At 39.4% G+C, this 21,093-nt stretch overlaps 1 protein-coding gene across 2 annotated transcripts in view; it reads right to left on the bottom strand.

Annotated features, from left to right (window-relative positions):
• The window catches only part of SPSB4 (splA/ryanodine receptor domain and SOCS box containing 4), a 129,767-nt gene that overhangs the window by 101,080 nt on the left and 7,594 nt on the right, over window positions 1-21,093 (bottom strand). The window contains exons 1-2 of one of the 2 annotated variants that reach the window (XM_062613218.1): window positions 20,309-20,438; window positions 8,115-8,329 (exon numbers count right to left, since the gene is read on the bottom strand). The gene's annotated coding sequence lies outside the window, so the exon portion shown is untranslated. Of the gene's footprint in view, window positions 1-8,114; window positions 8,330-20,308; window positions 20,439-21,093 lie in introns of those variants that run through there. The other variant, XM_062613217.1, reaches the window with a different exon arrangement.

Below are 21,093 nucleotides of genomic sequence, written 5' to 3'. Positions count from 1 at the left end.
GAAATCCATAACCCAGAGAGCTTTTTACTTTAGTAACCCTTAATGCTTTTCACAGACACAGATTAAACTCGAATACTCAAAAATAGCACTATTTCCCAAGAAGCTGAAAAGTCTGAAGTCACTACATGACAGCTTTGAGTCCTTACATAATCTCCCAAAATATGGTAGAATCATACAGCTACTGTATTACATGACGTTGGACAACCGAGAAAAGCCTGCCAAATGGCTGTAATCCACACTTAACAACTTGGGAAGTTCTTGTCAGAGTTGCTGCCAGTTTTAGATTCCTTAGATATGATCAGGAATTTGGTTTGCTGGTTTGCCTGGTTAAAAAGCTGCATTTCTTAGTTTCAAACCATCACTCCAGCAGCCACAAAGCTGTGACCTTATTATTTTAATTACCCACTAGTAAGAACAGAAACTTGTCAATCAGAAGGTCGCTATGATAATGCTTCATGAAATATCTTGAAGTCTCACAAAAGAAAGCAAGAAGAAAACAAGCTACATCAGTATAGTGCTCTTTAGCTAATCATTTTGTTTTTTAGTCATGTAAAAATATCCAAATATGAAGATATAAACCAGCCAAGAAAGATACATTTGGTCTCTAGCATAACTTAGTGATAAATGGACATCTATAAGAAATACTCTTGTTTATGAACATGCTTTCCTAGACTTCCTGTATTTGTTTCACCCCATTTGAACTACCAGAGTAATGTCAAACAAATATCTTATTTGAATCAAGGAAGAGGACACAACTCTCTCCTGGTCCTTGTTACTTCACACAGATTATGATCTTTATCACCTCTTATCACTTCACCATTAATTCTTTAAGCTGCAAATTAGACTGCAACACTCACTGTACTGTCAAGATAACAAATTGCAGCATCTGCCGTTAGCTTCATGCACAGGATAAGGGGAAGGACTAGCCATCTGCACAGGTCTTTAACACTAAAGTATATGGAGATACGTTATTCTTTACCACAACAGGCTCAACATTAACACATTTTGCATCTTTTTGGAAAGTTTGGAACTGCATCTTACTGTATATCAATGATTGTATATCAACAGCAGAAACTATTTCAATTATACAGTAACATGTAATCTACAAATCCAGTTTGAGGGCTGATGTGAACATTTTACTGATGCAAAGTTTTTACTAAACAAACAAATGCTCTCTGACATTGTAGTGAAATCCTCAAAAGCCAACAGCCATGACTGCATATAACCCAGCCTACACCAGTTTCACTGGTGTGAGAGAGTAACAGACTGACAAGCAGCATGCTCATCTCCTGGAGCAATTCAGATGTGTTCTGCTATTCAACCTTCTCCATGTACTCCACTACAGACTTTTCAAGAGCAAGACAAATGAACTCATTTGTTATGCTGGCAGCATGCTGAATTTGAGCTGTTTATGATCAAAACATGAGCCTTTTACCCATACCTTCTCATTAGACCCAATACAGCTAAGTGAAATCAAAACTCTCCCATCACAATGAAACAAAACCCCCAAAGTCTCTGCTCTGCCACCAGTGCTTGCTTTCTCCATCACCACTGATGCCTTCTGTACCTGGAGAAAAGCCTAAACTTACAGAAAGCAGGTTTTTAAAGGATTTTCCTATTCTCCTCCCCTCCTTTTTTTTTTTTTTTTAAGTTATAAGTTATACTAATGCCAAATTAAGACAAAAAAAAGTTTTGCTTATCCACAACTACTCATGGAAGGGGGGTTGGGAAGAAATGAAAAAGCCTGTCCTACAGTTTAACAGACTTCCCAAAAATTATGCCCTTGAAAGTTTCAAATTCCTCAAGATCTTTCAGAAAATCAGATTAACACGATGTTGGAACATGTATTTGAATTTCTTACACCTCAGTGTATACTTACGGCATGTCACCACTGCAGAAGAGCTGGAGATTTGTTGGGCGTCACATTCACTTGTTATGGTACCATACTGTTGACAATGGGGCACCCTCTTAAATTCCTTTAACTCTATGTTCACTACACTTAGAAAAGGAGGTTGCTCATGATAATGGTAACACTCTTGCTGCATAAGCTATTGTAACATACCATCTACTACAGTTTCATTTGGGAGACAAGGCAGGCAGTAAGAATCCTCAAATAAGTGCAGGAATTTGCGTCAAAATCTGCTTGATTTAACACAGCATCTCAAATTTGGTTTCTCTTTTACTAGGCACATAGTTCTCATACTTATTTCTTCTAGGAGGAGCACTCAATTTATGTAGAACAAAGCCATCTGTGTTGCTGTGCTTCTAAAACAAAGCTTGACTTATAAAATGTGATTAAAGTTTCTAAGTGCTAAGAACTACCCTTTGACTCTAAACTTTCTCCCGCCTTTTTTAAAGACAGTCTGGCACAAAGACTAGATTGTTATAACGTTTTCTTTTCAAATCCTCTTACGTGTAAAGCACCTCTTGTTTTCAGAGAGGTTACAAGAAGTGAAATTGTAAAAGAGAGAAAGGACTTGAAGGAAAAAAGGGCAAAATATATCAAAATGATTGGATTCGGAGGTTTGAGGCTTCTTTGTGAGGTTTGGTTTTGTATCAACTCAGTGAATATGGAAGTCAGTCTCAGCACGTCTACAGCTTTATCTGGAGTCCCCTTTGACTGTACTATCTCAACAACTAGACCAGTTTAAGACCATGCAGTGTTATCTGGGGATAAATCACTATCAAGCTTTATAAACATGGTGAAGGCCCAATCCCAGACACTCTGAGCGCCACCAGCATGTATTGACATGTACACAAACAGGCCTATCACCTCAGAAGAAAGCAAAAACACCTAGTTCTGAAGTGGCCTCCAAATACTCCCAATTGTAACTGACTGGAAATTATACCATTTTGCCATAGTACGTGTAGTGCAACACTGAAGAAACTCAGAGTTATCAGGTTTGGGTTTGGCTTCTCCTCCACCCCCACTCCTTTCTGTGTTTGCATGTGAAAGATTTGCTATGCTTGAGAAAGCTTCAATGCCTGAATGTAGATACTTAACGGTACAGGTCAAAATAAGACCATGTTCATATCTATCCTTTTTGACTAACAAGATCACAGAAGCAAATATTAATTCTCACTTTTAGGCTTTCACTGGAAAACAAGGCTGAGGATGGTCAATAGAATTCAAAAATAAGAAAGTAAGTATTGCTCAGGCTAGTCCTGTTTTACAGTGGTCATTTCTACTTTTATATATACAGTGTAGAATATTCCATCACTACAGATTTCCCACCTCGTCTCCACACAGTGCCAGGTAATGTTTCCTAGTTTCTCCACTCTTTCTTCATTTTTAATCAGTAAATTGCTGCAATCAACCTCTACATCACAGGAATGCTATATAACTGGAAAAAATATACCCTCCCCCAAACACACTGAACTTTTAGTATGTTCTTCTTCTGCATTCTTTCTCACTTACTTACCCCCAATCCTATTCTCTCAATGGCTTTGTAAATCAACCAGTTTCCAACAATGTATTTGCAGAAAGCATCTCAGACATGTGAAGCTGCTAAGTTTTTGTCTGTCCCATACAATATGGAATACATCAGTGAAAAAGTATAGCAGTGCAAGTTTTAATTCACATGCTCTAGAAGTATTGATTTTGGAAAAATATGCAGCTCAGCATTCTCCATTCCCCCTCTTCCCATACAAAAACCAAAATAAATATACAACATATTCCTACAAAAACCATCTTACGCATCAGAGTAGCCCCATATCGAGTACCTTACTGCTGTTCTTTTCAAGCCTGGGTTTTCATCTGCAAAAATAATCTAGGAATGAGAAAACTCTCCCATGAACTAAGATCAGCAAGACCCATTTCTCCCCTTCCCCTTCCTTGGAGTGAGGTGCTTCAATACAAGACCCACCCTGGCAGCCAGACAATAAAGCTGCAAATAACTTATTCTGATCAAAGCCCCATCTGCTTGGCAGCAGCAATTCAACTGCACTTCTGGTTTTTGTACGGCTGCAGCTTCTGAATTGAATGATCCTTTCATTTAGATGGAAGTTTAAACAAAATATGGTAATTAGCATCAACCACTGTGGCTTTCAGGGCTACTGTCTACAAAGACATCTCTAATAAAAGGACTTTCCTGCTTTCCCATCTAATTACACATTGTTGAACAATACAATTTAAATTTAAATCAGGCAGCTCTTTTTTTTCTTTAAGCCAGTTAACAGACTTCCTGCCTTATACACTACCTATAGGGTGGAAGAGACTATGATTAAAAAGAAGAATTCCACCTCAAAGCCATCTCACTGGATTTTGGTTTATCTTCCTCTGAGGAATATAGCTGTGGTTGGCAATATTTAGCACCAGTCTTGCTAGTATAAATCTCTGCTTTTTCAAATGGATGCAGGATTTAGCTTTATACCGTCGTAGGGTAAAAAAATAGACATTATGTAGCACTGCAGTTTTATGACATAATAAAAGATGCCAGCGTGCAATGATGAATGTTTTTAATGAGACATCCTATTGACGCTGTAGTCAATAAAACCCTTTATAGGCAGAATCCTATAACAAGATGGACATTTTAACCACTACCCATTTTTGTTTAGGTACCATAATCCCTCATTAAAATGAAACCAATAGTGGAAAATTCAACCTTACCCCCCCCCCCCCCCCCCCCCAAAAAAAAGGGTATTTTTGGGAAACGATATTTTCAAGACACACAACTGCATACTGACCTCACAGCAAAGGCAACGTGGGTCTGGCTAACACTTGGGTTGAAAGGGAAACCCCTGGGGTGTAGCAGCAGGTGCTGCAGAAAAAAGCCAGTGGCTCAGTGTCAAACACTTAGTAAACATTAGCCCACAAAAACAGATTGAATGAAAAGACTTAATCTGGCCCCATCACTGCTGATGAGCTGGTAGGCAGGAATAAAACACTGGTTTAAAGCCTCTGGCTGGGGCAGGGATTTGGACACCTGAATTCCCTCAGGCTGCTCTGACAACTCCAATCTAAAGATTTATCCTACAGACTTTTCTTACCACCTTCCATCTGCCAAGTGAAATAAAAAGGGCAGGCAGACGAAACAGATCTGAGGGAAACACATACTTCAGTGGCTTGAGTTATAATTTGAGGGAACAGTTTTAGTGTGTATGTAGTAAGTCTGGCATATTTGTGAAACTCATTTTTAGAAATATAATTGGAAAAGAAAGCTCCAGATGGGTCAGCAGCATCTTCCAGTAGTTCCAAAACAGCAGAAGTAGTAGTAACACAAGGCACCAAAAGAGAAAAACTTTCTATTTAAATAACATCATCTACTGTACATTCCCCAAACAGCTAAATCCCAAACAGATTTGGAATTGGAATACAGACAGCATTCCTCACTTACATCCTGTTACAGAGCTGAACAGTAAACCAGAGCATGTTAAAATAGAAATGCTGTGTTAAATCCAACTTGACAGTCCCAGCTTTTAATAACTATTCCAAGGAAGTGGTCTCCCACCCAAACACCTTGAGCAGACTAACTTGGAAGCTCCTCTACTCCCAACCTGCAGTACAGCTGCTCGCATCAAGTAGTTCTTTCCTTCTCTTCTTGACCTGAGCTATTATTGCATCCCTATCTCAAGAGCAGGCAGCGTCTTCTCCAAGTTTGTTGCCCAGGAAGATGGTGTGTGGACTTTTCTCACCTGACACATAATAAGCAAGGCATCTAGAAATCCACTTAACCTAGCAATGAAACACAAGCACTCTCCTGCTTTCCACTGGGGAAAAAAAAACCCTGTCACAAACATATTGACAATTTTGGAGAGAAGTGGCAAAAACAATGGAACCTGAAAGTGCTGTTCATCAGGAAACTGCCTGGGAGACATTCAGTTGTCCCCTGAGGAAGGAGAGCTTACAGCAATTTTAAATCCTGCAGCAGACAGAAATAGGAATTCTCACTATAAATTACTGCCTTCTTCAGAATTATTCTTGCCTACATCTCCTTGATAATAGGTTAAGATACATTTAGCAATAGTCAATAAAAGATTCATGAATTCTTAATAAACTCTCATATAATGACATGGAAAGCATTTTACACAAGATACAGTACAAAGTCCGATACCCACAAGGCTCTGAAACAGCAAAGACTTTTCAATTGCCCTTTTAACAGCTGTGAGAACTCTGTCATTTCTGTTTCTCTGTTTCTGTAACAGAACCTCTCACATATCACCTTTGCGTTAACAGGGAGAAGCTAGAAGATTGTGGCTGGGTATCATTTCCAAAGGCATGTTCTAAAGTCATCATTTTGGTTAACTTGTGATCTGAATACATCTTTGAGTTAAAAAAAAAAAAAACAATAATAGGAATCACTAAAAAGTGATCTTTTCTGTCTTAGCAGGAATGCCGCCAGATACTGTGCCCTTAGCTGGTGCAAGCAGAAAACTGCATTAACTTGAAAACTGTGCATCACGCACATTACCAAAAAATGACCTTCAGCACAGAGGAAAGCATTTGCCAGTTGTGCAGCAGCTACTGTTATGCCAGAAGAGACCACAGCAGATTTCATTATGATACAGCAATTTTACTTGGAATTTAACTTAAAACTTTCAGTAAGGAGGATTTGCTGGAAATACTTCTTCTAAGCAAAACTGAAATATCCCATGAAAGAAAACACATGCACAGTGCCACAGCTATAGCCACACAGGCTCTTAGCTTTGGCACAAGCAGAAAACACACACATATGTTGTACAACAGCTTCCACTGATGCATCCCTGGGGAGAGATTCCTAGGGTGGGACTGGTACCACTGGTCCTGCTTCAGCACAAGTGGCTCAACTCATGTCTGCATGTTTCAGCTACTGCTTTAGATCCACATGGGCTGCTGCTCCGACTGGATCGTGAAGTGTGGGAAAGCAAGAACCCCTTTTTTCCTAGAGAGCATTATCAGACATACGTATCAAATTCACTATCAGTTTGCTAGTCATGTTGCTGAGTAATGTCTTCTGTAGCTTTTCTTTATATTGGAACAAAATGTCAAGCAAGGAAAATATTCAGCTTCTCAGAATTTAGTACGTTGCTTCAACCAGCCCTGACAATGACTCCACAGGGATCTTTGTAGAAAATGGAAGTAATGCAGCATGGAAAGGGGTAGCCTATCTTCATTGTGCTTAAAGTACTACAATTAGACACCTTCAGCCCCAGCAATGAGAACCTTAATGAATGTTGTTTGATATTCCTATCATTAATGCAGACAAATGATCTGCAGCTCTAATGGTAAAATTTAAACACTGTGGATTAAATGGCACCATGTTAAAAAGAAATATTTTCCTCCATTAACAAACAAAAAATGAAGGTGTAGGGTGTTTTATGGAAAGAGACCCACAAAACCCAAGATACATACTGATCTCACATTAGCAGGCCTGGGACAAAATGAGTTCTGAGACCTACAGGCAATCGTTTTGTAGTATTCATCCTCTTGAAAAAGACTTTTGGACCCAAGTGAGCATGCTAGCTGCATAGCAACATCTCAGTGATCAGGTCTCAGTCTTTGTAACGTCAGGAAAAAGAGGGTTTGATCCTTAGGAAAGGAAGGTCTCATGAAATCAAGTGTTTGCTAACAAGCAACCAGGATGGATTTGTGCCCACCACAGGCACATATTCCAGATTCTTTCAAAGAGAGGAAGCTTTACTTTGCAACCACTATATTTGAAACATGTTTTCCCCACCACCACAGCTTAAGGTAACATCCTATCTAATGCCAATCTCCTACTGACAGACCAACTACTGCCAGCCATTAATACACTCCCATCTACAGCAGTCTGAGATGACTCAATAGAAATTATACTCACCAGCTCTCAAGGCGAAGGATGAATACACACACTGTAATACGACTTCACAGAAGATACTTGTCTAGGATACCATGTTTACATGAAATGTAGTTGCAATTATGCAAAGCCATTATCATGATTATTTTTTGCTAATAAATGTCATTACTTGACAGAACTGTGTATCGCATTCCAGTACATACAGATAGTATCTTGCTTTTAAAGCCAAGAAACCTTCAATAGAATCTGAGTATAAATATAATTTTCTAAAATGGTGACTAGGTTTTTTTTTGCAGTGGAAAGCAGACACAGGCCTATGTTTCCCTCCCCTTTTTCATCAGGGCCATTCATTGCACCTACCAATCAAGCTGTCCCTCAAAGGACTTGTCCAAAATCATCACTGCTTGTTAATGCACAGAGAACTGCATCCACTGGCTCACAGGCAGTGACTGGACCCATTCAGACCTGGATGAGCATTGCACACTTCTTGTATTCTATTCCTGCCCCCTGTTTGTCTACCTTGTTGTATTTCATTGTAAGAAGCATCAAGGGCTGCTCCATCCGAACAGATGAGTCTAAAGGGCAGAACAAAAGACTGGCTGAACACCTCAGTTTCTGCTTTGCCTTCGATAGTGATCTCCCGTCAAATCAAACATGTTCTTCAACATCTGTGCAAGTGCTGACAGCCCTGATTTCCCAACTGTTTAGAAAGCGTAGAACTCTTTGGGGAGGCATTAATCATTTTCTTTTTCTGCCACTTCAGTCCTCAGAAATGTAAACATGTTCATAGTTTGCATGCAAACTCCACTACCAGTTACACCCCAGATAAGAGTGTGAAAACCAGAATAGCTATGCAAGGATATCTTATTGCTGGTTAGTTCAGAAAGGCAAACATGGGATTTAGCTCCATGACAGCTCAGGCAGTAAAACAAATAGCATGCCAGCTCTGCAGAGCATAATCTGAGCACAATTAGAAGCGAGTGACACAGCCACCTACACACTGAAAACATGCTGTCAGTAAAATGCTGCATCAGCCAATCCCTGAGTATACAGTGGAAAAGTCTAAAAATACTTTCAGAGCAGTGAGACATCCAAATCAGTGCAAGACTCATGTAATCCTTTTTCATTTGATGCTTCACATATAACCAGTAAGTCCTATGTCAATTCCCACTGCAGTGTAACACTGGTGTTTTCCTACCATCTCCAGTGGATGGATTATAATGCCTCCACTTTGCCTAAGCAGTGAAACGAGGTCACTCTTTTTATTCCCCAGGAATTCAGATGGCTTTGGAAAGTGGTGGCAATAAGTTGACAAAAACCTTAAAAAAACAAAGAAGCAAACCACATCTTAATTGCACTTCCTGCAAAGAAGATTAAAGACCCCATAGATTCAAATCATATTTTTCTATCTAAAAAGTGATTCTCTGCTTCCCCCTTCAAATCCTCAAATACACAGCAGTAACTATGAAACAAGGAGCACTGGCCAGGGTGGATGTGGTTCTAAATTGAAGATGTCCCTGCCCATTGCAGGAGGGGTTAGACTCAACTTTAAAGATGAGCGTTGAAGGTCCTTTCCAACCTAAACCATTCTATGACTCGATGATTATGTTACAACTGTACTACCAAGTGCCCCACTCTTTGCTGACATGCTGGGTAAAATCTGTGCCACAGCAACACAAAAGTTCCCCTTTTAAATAGAAAAGTATCAAAACAAAAGTTGTACCTGACGATTTCTGCATATACACTTGTATAATTTATTTCTGCAGTTTAAAAATAACCTATGACTCCAAAGTAGTTCAGACTACAAGTCAATGGAAGTAATACATATGAAAATCTGTTGCACCATTCCTTTGTTCTAAAACTTCCGTCTCTGATTTTGTACAGGTTACTGAACTACAGTTCTTTCAAGGTATATAAGGTCCCAAAACATACACTAAAATATACCTCAATTCTGACAGTTTTGAGATGTTAATTTCTGTTTCTACTCTTACATGACTCTTCCTAAATTGTCATGTAAGAGCATCAAGCTAAAGAAGACTATACATATGAAACATATTGCGGAACAGAATCCCAAACCATCAGAAAACCAACAGCAAATTGTCACAGCAAAGGACTCAAATGATTTGCTGATAACCTGAGAATAACAAAATCCAAATAAAAGAAAAGTTCTCCACAATCTGCTTGAAAACAGCCTGTAAAAACAAAGATGAAAAAGCCACGACTCATTCGCTAATTCACAATTACTAATTTATTCACTGAGCTACAATGGCGTTTTAGTCTGAAAAGCAAACACTGGTGGTTGCCATTACATAGATTTCAAATCTAGTATTTCAAGCAGATGGCTGTAGGAGTTTGGATCATTTTCTTGTTTACTACTTCCACTTGCTTGTTATTTTTAGATTTAGACCCATTCCTACCAAAGCACAAAAGAGCAACTAGATAAGGGATTTACAGTTGTATATTTGCAGTGTGTGCTAATAACAGTGCATGTATTAATGTCATATAGAAATCAGCAGAAGCTTGAAAACAAATGTTAGAAGTTGGGGAGGGGGGGGGAGTGTTAGGTTATGTATACTCTGTATTATGCCATACCTTGCATTTCTAAGAATTGCATGCTCCTGTAAAGTCTAAGACAGAGGAAAAACAAGAAAATAAAAATGTCCTTAGAATGAGTTAGTGGCTTGAAGAGCAGCCGATTAGATGTCTAAGCACACACCTCACTGGCGGTGTAACATCCCTGTATGACACAAAGCCCTCAAATAGGGCAGCAGGCTTGGTTACCTACAGCAACAGAGCTGGCAGCAGCTCGCACTTCCATGCTGGGCTGCAAGGATGCATCAGAGAAGCAGCACCTCTGGGCCAGCGTGAGCTCAGCCAGGTCCAGATCTGCACCACTCTCCTCTAGGGCTGGAAGCAATATTCAGCCAACCCAGGAGCACGTCCTGCTTCCCCATCTCTTTGGAGGGGCTACTCTAAGAGTCAAAAGATGCTGCTGACCCTGTGCCAATGCCACTCAATGGCCTGACAGACATAAGCCATTTTGATGGGTAAAATGTGCTCAAACTGTATCTTCAACAGTACAGGAATCATGGAAGCAAAGAACACACAGCTACATGGGAATGCTAAAAACAATATGTCAAAAGTGAGAAGAGATAAGAAATTCAAATGAGGACTTTACAGGGAACAGTATCTCTAGCTGCTCCCAGGCTAAGAAAAAGTTTGAATGCTTGCTTACTTCCTTGCTTATTCTTTAAGCACAAGAAGATTCATGGGATTGCTGAAATCAGGGTGGTGGCGAGTAAGAGGAACGGCAAGGTCCGGCAATAAAAATCAAGAAAAGTTTAAGGTAGTTGTTTTGAACAAAAGAAGAGGAAGCTAGGAGAAAATAAGGTTCAACTGAGACTAAGCAAAATGTGAGGGTTTTATATACATATAAATTCATTTTGTATCTTCATAATGAAAGAAGAGATCCTCCTTTGTGGACTCTGAACCATGGCACAGACAGTCCCTTGGATTGCAAAATTGATTTCTACACATTTGACTACCTGTGAACACCTACAAATTTTGAATGGAAAAAAGAATTTCTTTTTAGATAGAGCTACAGACTCTGCTTGGAGATATTTTAATTCATCCATTTTACATATCACTGGATGTGGCTGTGGGTACCAGAATCACCTTATGCAAGTTCTGAAGGTGAAAAAGCCACAAAGGGAAGCAAAGCAGTTCTGTCAGCAGCAGCAGGGTACAATCAATAGCATCCCATATTAGACAATCAGTGCCACAGTGTATCATTCCCAATTTTTTAAAGAAATGTTTTAAATTGAATTCTTAAATAATTGAAAGGAATCTATTTCACGTAGAAAAAGAGGCCATTAAGGAAGTGCTTTATAAGAGACTCACAACTTTAATCACCTTCAGTTGAACAGAGTTGAGCTGAGCTCAACATTTGCATAAGCAAATTAAAAAATCTATAGCATGAAAACAAGGATTTAAAAAATTCCTTAAGAATATGTTTAAATAAATGACTGATTACATGTAGCTGTGTACCCAGAATTGTTAAGTTTACTATGCACTGTTAAAAAGAAAGAAGAGCGTGCTGTCGGTGCTCTTTGCTGACTGGAGTTCATTTCTGTGCAGTCCTACACAAATGAATCTCCAGTGGGACTCAAGTCCATAGGGATTTACAGAATCCTTCCCTTTGGTTAATATTAATTAAATCTAAGGCTAAAGCAACATGCTTTTGTGCTGCTACTTCAATTAAAAAGCAAAAAAGACATTAGATACAATACTGAATTCAGAAGACAGACTGTCAATCACACACATGGTTCTTTAATTGTCTTAATTTTTCAGTAGAGGGTTGTATGCTATCAAAACTTCACAAAAGATAGTAAAATAAAAATTGGCTAGTTTTTAATGTATTAATTCCAAACTATCCTATAGAATGTAGTAGGATTCTGTTGAATGAAGGGATTTTATTTGGAAAAGTTCACAATTTCTAGGAGAGATCAACACTTATTCTAAATTCATAAGATATTCCTACCAAATGTCAGCCCTATTATAATGATTTCATTCCAAAAAACAACTTCTGTAGGACTTCTCTGAACAAAACCTGCATGTTTTCCTTGGCATAACTCATCATCTCAACAACACTCAATCAACCCATTAAGATAAAGGAATCAAGGAGGAGAATTAGAACATATGTACCACCTAAGTACAAACACTAGGCTTATAAGAAACCGTATTAAAGGATGTACACATTAATAGTTTTAATATTTCAAATATTGCATTTTTGGTATTTCCTGTTAAGAATTACAGGAAAAAATCATAATATCATATGTTTGCTACAAAATTTATCCTCAAGCCCCTTCAGAAAGCAAGAAACCCAGTTGTTCACACTAACTGTAACTGTACACCTATTTTTTACAGGCATGAAGATGTGTATGTGGCCATTCCTGGGTTTAGAGTCCCTTTAAATGCACTATCAATCAGTTGCAGATTGCATAGCCAACTGCAATTATGCATTTACAGCAATCAGGTGTCCCAAGTAATTTAACATTAAAATTTCAAACTCTTTCAGGGAGAGTTTATATTTACTGTCTATGTCTGCAAAAGTATTACTGAAAACAATCTTAAACTTAAATTTGTCCCTGACATTTATTTCTGGTTAATATGTGGTTCCTAAGCATAAAAGGCTATTCGGACAGGTGTTTAAAAAAGAACCAAAATAACTGCTTGAGTTCCTTCTGCATGGAAAATTCTGTATCCAATGCTGAGTAAAGCAGCGGGTGCACCTGGAACCAGGCCATGCTCTGCTTTAGGAACAGAAAAATTACTGAAGCATTGGAACCTTTTTTCAGCTAAACATCTGGACAAACTGGCCAGTGAGATCAATTTGGAACCATTATTCACCACTACAGCCACACCTTTGAGAAGAACATTCTAAACAAGCAGAAACCTTTGTGTGGCATGTCCTATCTGATCACTATTTGGTGCTAATAACCACCAAACCATCCACCTGAGCAGGCCAGGGAAAGCATCTGGACATACCCAGCTACTTAACATCTCAGTTTCCCACCTGGCCAGGAAGATTCCAGTTGCAGGGCTGCACTCTGCTTCATTACTTACTAACAACCTGAGCATCTCAATTCCTGTAGCACAATATATCTCCCATGAGCTTCTTACAAAACTGCTTGTCACAAAAATTACTAACAATAAAACAAAATAAAGAGTTTGTACACAAGAAAAAAAATACAATTTTTCTATTTTTCCTGTTAAGAGTTCCTTCCCCTAACTGATTTCCTGATTGTCTTCACTTGGTTTCTATGTGTTGAATTGAAGTGCAACTAAAACTTTCTAGGAAGTAACAGTTGCAAACCCTGTGAGGGATTCAAAAACCTCACTGCATGTTATTAAGACAAAAATCTGTAACTCTGAAAACCTTCCATAAAACACATATATTTTCCTATGACATACAAGCAGTCTGTGATAGCATTCCTGCAGTGACCAGCATGCAGCCAAACCTAACAGCATATGGACAGCCACTTTCCTAGCTAATCATGCTGCAGCCTTCTGCAGATGTATCACACTGAACAAGTGATGAGTAATTAAGATGATTTGCTTTAACACAGATGGGTACATTTTTGATACATTATCTCCTTGCAATACAAGAACCATTGAAAGAACTTAAGAAAGAAATACCAGCTAACAAACTCTGCCTCGTTGCACCCAAAGCACCTTATCCTGCTCCCCAGGTCTTAATCCAAATAAACCCAGCCTTAGCTGCTGCTTAAATTTCCTCCAACTTGCCCAGTCGAGGTCTGCAGGTTGTCTTTCCTCTGCGTTTTCTTGGCTTGGGCGTCTCAGCCACCTTTGGAGCCTGTCAACAAGAGCCTGGGAGGATTCTGTGGGTTAACCCTGGCAGGAGGCTGACACTTCTCCCTGTCTCTCCACTATCTGGATCAGACTATCAGGGAGGTGTGAATGCCTACAGCTTGTGTGTGGCCTGAGCAAAGCTAATTTCTTAACCCTTTCCTTTGCCAGTGAGAGCAGAACCTACACTCGCTAAAGATACAGATAAAACATACAGAGATGCAACATGAAGCCACAGGGGACCACTGCCACAGCTGGGGAGGAGCATCACTGTTGTTTGCAGCCACAGGACAAAATGACTTCTCACAGAAGGTGAAAATATACATGGGCATAACTGTAGGATGAGACTGTAAAGCCTTAGGGGCTCAGCAATCAATAAGAATTAATCTGTAATATACAGGAAGTTAATTGTTCCTCTTGACTGTAACTGAGTCCCGAGAAAGCTCACACAAAATATAGTTGGTGCAGTTTAACCTACAGTAAACTGCACATCAAAATGTCTAGGGTAGAAATCTGGTGGGGGAAGAGTTCCTATATGCTCTCCTATAAAAATACTGAAAGAATGACACGACTTGTACAGGAAAGAACAGCACATGAAAAAATAATGAATAACATTTTTTGACCTGCTGCATGTCTTCGCATGAATTTAATTTTTCAGAACATTTGCTATCAGTGACATTCCCATTGCTAACACATTGCCTTCTAGGAAGGAGAGCTCATCCTTTACTAAACTCTTTACTAATCTAAGTATTGCTGGAGGATCTATTGGGTTTAGTCTTTTTGAGGATTGATGTGTCTCAGAAAGAGAGAGCAGTGCTGTTTCTGCCAGGACCCACTATGCTCTCAAGAGTTTCCTGACCACTTTCTTTACCACTACAAAAGTGAACTTTAAAATTTAAACATGGAGTGCAAATTAAATGCTAGTTTATGGGGGGTTGTTTCTATTAACTGCCATCTTTTGATTCACTGGTGGTTCTTCAGGATGCAGTACTGCCAAGTCCAAGTGTTCAAAGGTGATGAGTCAGGCCACAAATTCCAGGAGAACTTGTAGATTAACAGCCAAGTTGGACAGTTTATTTTACTTTTATTTTCTATTATCTGTTTTTTAATTAATGTTAAGGTCCACAAACTTTTATTAGCCTGGTACTTTTGTTTTCCAGAACAGTATGTAAATTCTTGAGGCTTGCAAGCAAACAAATGAGATACGAATTGCCAATACTGAGTTAAGGGGAAATAACTGAAGTGAAGAAACTGTCGAGATTGTGCCAATATAAGAAATAAAGACAACATCAGCATAGACAAAAAGTAAAACTGCATCTACTGTAAACTAGTCTTGAAGTGTCACTCATTGATAAAAAAAATATCAGATGTAATATGTTACATCTCACTCAGTCACACTGAGAGCTGGGATTTGCACAGTGCTCTCTACAGGTTTTCCTGGTTAGTGTAAATCCTAGTATGTAATGGCAACTAATAAAATCCATGGAAATTCTGTCTTCAGTTCCAAGTTACAAGATTTGCTTTTGGTGGATAGTTAAAAAATTAAAGTGCTAATATCATCCTAGTTTTTAGATAGATTTAAAAACCAAAACAAACCCAACACATTCCACCTATCCCATCTTTTGTGGGCTTACAAAGTACCTTGAAACTATAATAGTTTGTTGGTTGGGTTTTGGTGGTGTTTTCTTCTTGTTGTGGGTTGTTTTGCCCTTTTTTGAGGGCTAGAGACATATTAAAGGATATCCAAATGTGCTGATCATAAATTGTAGAGAGTGGTATATATGATCAGAATCTAAGTTACTTCAAATGAACCTACTAATACTGCTGTCAATACCAGTCTATATCAAGCTGTCTCTTACATGGACTGCACTGTGCTTACATGGCTTTGCCAAATGAGATGCCTCACTTAGCACAATTACAAAACAGTCTCTTTAGAAGGGAAATGAAGTCAATCAATTCACCACTGAGCTTTTAGGGGACCCACCACTCTGCCTTGTACTCATTAGCACTGGAAGTGGTAAAGTGAGCCATTTACTTATAGTGCCTTATGATGCCTGTTTAAAAGGGATGAAAGAACAGAAGACACAAGAACCCAGCTAAATTCAGCTTGAGAGAAAAGATTCAGCAGTACTGAGTAACAGGAAAAGTTTCTGTAATGTATTGACTAGGTTGGCAAGCTCTGATATAATTAGAATGAGGAATAACTGCAGCAAACTGCTGGCATACACTGGATTTACTTGTGCTTAATGGGCCATCACCAGCCTTGGTGGGGTTTTTCTGTCTGTTTTTAAGACTAACAAGAATGCTGGAAGATGAAAGATCTCTGAAGGACAGCCATTACATAAATAGGAAATAGAAAAGGAGCTATTCCATCAGGGTACCCAGCTTTACGAAGAGAGGATAAAGAACAACACAGGCAGACTTCTAGATTAATGGTGACACTAAGCTGACTGTCTGGCAGAACCCATAGCAGCTGATTAAGAAGAAAAGGGGGAAATGCGATTAAACCATATTGTAGGTAACAGTTTCATACTGTACTGTCATCTGTGAAACTCTCTAAAATGAGCTTTTTACAGGGTCGGACATAGCATTATATACACATAAACACACTTCAATAGCAAGAAGCTAAAACAAGTGAATATGGGAGAAATAAAACGTATTCATTAAAAGTAAATTGAATTAGCACAGAAGAGCCTCAGATTCAGGTCAGTGTAAGCTGGCCTTTATGGAAGCGGTCAAACGTACTTAGTTTAAGTACCCAGGTCCATAGTTCAGTATTGTTTTCGTTTCTTTGCTGAGAAAAGCAACATGAAGAAGCTAAACCAGGCTATCTGCAGAGAATTCAAGCCAAAATGAACCACCCCAAACCACCCAACACTCAAACACAGCTCTTCATATTCTCCTTAGGAATGTAAATGAGCCCTGCCCTTGTTATCAGGTACCAACTGGCAAGGCACCCTGGTGCCTCTAATGTGATAGGGATGAGCAAATGCCTTTATGAATTTTTGGTGACAGACTTAGGAAAAGTGTCACACACTGAAAACCAAAAATCAAACATGCCTCAAAGCCAAGTGTGGGATTTCCAAATGCAAAACTAGTGATGAGGTTGAGAAGTAACAAGGCCATCAATGAACCTCGACACTGGAATGGGGCATAATTTGTATTACTATGCCTGTGATGTAACTGTGTGCATTCTCAACTTGAATTTTTCAAGATTCTCCTTGCAGGCATGCTAGACTCAGCTCTTATTTTCAATAGAGACTTGATTATTCCATCATGTTGACATAAATTGGGAACAACTTCATAAAAGCAAAGGAATAAACGACCCAAAAGACTTCTTAAGACTGGTATGGATTTTCTGCTGAGGGTATTTTACACTCCCTGTCACCATGTACCTCACAATCACCACAGTAAAACAGAAGTAAGCTATTTTTATTTCACAGATGGGAAACCTATTGGGATAAAACACAAAAATCCAACAGAACAGGGACAAATGCTCTGGTAAATGTACATGTCCAGGTAGACAGAGACATACACAACCCATGCAGGTATGTGTGTGCTGTGAGTACCCACAAGATAAACAAGCATTTGTGCATGTAAGTGCCTACATGTATGAGCTGACCTCAGATCCTTTATAAACCTTGTCCTATTGAGTTTCCTGATACTGCACAGAGCAAATCTGCATCATTGGATAAAGAACAGTAAAAAGACACTTGAGCTACAAGTAACATGTAAAACAAAGCAGCACAGTCACAACAACATGAGTTTAGTAAGTCACATACATTGCCACTGAGGCTACATTGCCTTTCAGAGAATGAAAACTACTATCATTGTATGGCCCCACTGATCTGTGCTCACAGAGAACGCAGTCCTTTTTATAATGCTGTGTGCAGTACTACAGAGAATGAATGACCAGAAGTATTTCATGGATTAAGAATTAGTGATCCCAGACAGGTATCAGAGCAGAGGCTCCCCCATTCCTTCAGGCTATATTCACCAGCTACATCTGTAATCTGGACAAACTGAAATACTGCCTGGCAGAGGAAATGAACATTTTAAATATCATTTTGTCTGAAACTCCACAATATTAAATTAATGCTGCCTTTGGGCAGGGAAGTAGACTGGATGAGCTTGCAAATCCTGTATGGCCCTGATTCTCATGATTCTACTACTGCTCAGGATTGCGGCCTACTCTGTCACCATGCTGCCCCAGTAGCATTCAGGTGACATTCTTCCCTTTGTGCATCAAACCCCTTAAATATTTTCCACTGTTCCATTTTTTTTTAAATTTATTTCCCCCCAGAACAGCCAGTCATAGAATCATAAAATCACAGAATAGTTTGTATTGGAAAGGACCTTAAGATCATCCAGTTCCAACCCCCAGCCATGGGCAGGGACACATCACACTAGTGCATGTTGCTCAAGGCTCTGTCCGGCCTGGCCTTGAACACTGCCAGGGATGGAGCATTTACCACTTCTTTGGGCAACCTATTCCAGCACCTCACTACCCTCACAGTAAAGAACTTCCTCCTTACATCTAACCTGAATTTCCCCTGTTTAAGTTCGAGCCCATTCCCCCTTGTCCCGTCACTACAGTCGCTGATGAAGAGTCCCTTTCCAGTATCCTTGTAGGCCCCCCTCGGATATTGGAAGGCTGCTCTGAGGTCTCCACGCAGCTTCTCTTTTCCAAGCTGAACAGTCACCAATATGGATTATACCAATCATTGATATAGTAACTTAATACCCATGTTTATGTAAAAATGTTTTCATTTCATCCAAACTGTCTCTTGCAATAGCTTCCAGGAAGGAAACAGATGTAAGTGGAACTTCTGTCCCAGGTTACTCTGCGATTTTTCCCCATTTGAGGTTAATTAAGAGGACCCAGCTCACAAAATCTGCTTACATCACTGTAATCAACCTCAACTGGATGGTGCTCAGCAGAGGAACAGATGCTTTAAAAGGACACTGAAATAGAAGCCCAAGCCAGACAGACCTGACTCAGATTTGAGAGACTGAGCCTCACAGATCTTTCTCATTTGTTTTGCTCTTTCCTATATCAGCTTTTGGAAAGTATTGAGTCATTCTCTGCCCTGGAAATTCATTATCTGAAACTTGGTTCTAACAGGACTCAGAGATAATTCATCTCTTGACAGCGAAATAGATATTGCAAGGGAAGGAAAGATACCCCAAGGTCAAGCGTGGCTTGGTGTTTATGAGTCATACAGCTCCATGCAATACTGCTACTTTCTGCTTTCCTTGGTTAGATTCAAAAGACATGAAGAAATCAAGTGAAAACTTTTCAAATCAGTGGGACAAAAACAGCTTTTAAATGATCTGAGAACTAGGCAGTTGGGCAAAAAATAAAATGTTACTGATTGTATAATGAACATAGAAAATCAATAAAATACAGTTAACATTTATGTAGACATTAAATCAGGAATGGAATCTGACTATAACATCTGACAAATACTTCCAGTAGGAATCTGATGACATATTTGAAGAGAGATGCTTTCCCACAATCCTAAAATGTGTCACCAATCTGAAGAAAACCCCCTGCTAGACCCATTTAGTAATTTGATCTTCCTGCAAACTGTTTTTACCCAATAAATAATAAATTCCTTTGGCACTACCCAAAGTAAGTACCAAGTCAGCATCACAGCATGGATTTGTCATTAATCACATTCATAAGTGACTGACTTTTCTCTAGACAGGCCAGTTCCCACATTGTTCAGAGCACACCATTCCACTCCTCAGCAGTGTAGTAAAACCAAATAGTACTTGGTATGTGCTAGTTATAGGTGTTAGGGATACTTCAAAAAATGTCTTCTAGTCAGAATACACTGATTTGGGAGGTGGAGGGAGGAGAAAGGGGAAAAAGAACCATTTTCTTGGAACATACCTACTGCAAGGAGGTTTTGTGGAGGAGATTTGTCATGACCAGGCTCTATTTTCCCATCAGAGTAACCCATAGGCGAGTGGTTGGAGATTGCAGATGTGAATCAATCAGAAAACCCTAACCAGTGGTTACCGTCTATTTTGGACCATGTAATTTCTTTGCTGGTGAGTTGGTTTTCAAGTGCTTGAAAGGTCTGTTTCACTTCTGTGGCAGAAAAGGCAATGTCACATGTGGCAGGAGAGAATCTGGATTTCTAATTAGGCTGTAATTGCATTCTTTCCTTTCCTACCTCACCCAGGCTCTCAGTGGGCTGTTTCACAGACCACCCAACTATGGAACCTCGCAGACTCCAGAGTCCTTCCAACACCTCTCCATAGGCTTTCTGTCAAATAGCTGAGTTAATGCCCGAAGTATCAAAGTGCTCATAGCCTCAGCTCACTGTCGTTTTAAAGGAAGGTAAATACATTCAGCTCTTCCCTGTGGTGAGCCACCTGAAGCACAAGCTGGAAGGCAGAAAATTAGTTTGGCTAAAACAGCAACAGGCAACCCAAACATTCTGAGAGCACTAAGGAATCATGAGCTAATCAGAAAAAGATTCATTTTTTATGTATATCACCTGTAGATCTATAGTGGAAACTAGGTGCCACATGAGTGGTAACAGGGAAGTTACTTAGCAACTTTTTTTCAGTCAGTATAACCCCAAAACTTGTTCTGTGCTATTTATAAAGATAGATAAAGCAATCTCAGCAGAACCAAAGCAGCCACACTGAAGAGCAGGAACACTCCTCAGGGAGAGGCAGACAGAGAGAGAACAAGCACTACCAAGATATCGGAACAAGGTAGAGGGAGCATGTTTATGTGTTTTTTCAGAGGAACACATTGTTTCTTTAATAAAACCAGAACTATAAAGACGCAAAAACTATTTCAGCCATGACAAGCACACAGGTAAATGTATAGACAGGCAGAAGTGAAACACAGAGCACTAACCTTCAGGTTATGACTTTACCACAACATGTCTAGACTGCACAAAATTACTTGAAACAACTGTCATAAAACCTACAGGTTGGTTTGGGA

This window comes from Pezoporus occidentalis, unplaced genomic scaffold (genome assembly GCF_034315485.1).
Source record: "Pezoporus occidentalis ecotype Australia unplaced genomic scaffold, CSIRO_AGI_Poc_V1 ctg164, whole genome shotgun sequence".
Classification (NCBI taxonomy): domain Eukaryota; kingdom Metazoa; phylum Chordata; class Aves; order Psittaciformes; family Psittacidae; genus Pezoporus; species Pezoporus occidentalis.
Note: the sequence above shows the minus strand (reverse complement) of the source record. Positions and strands in the feature narration are given on the sequence as shown.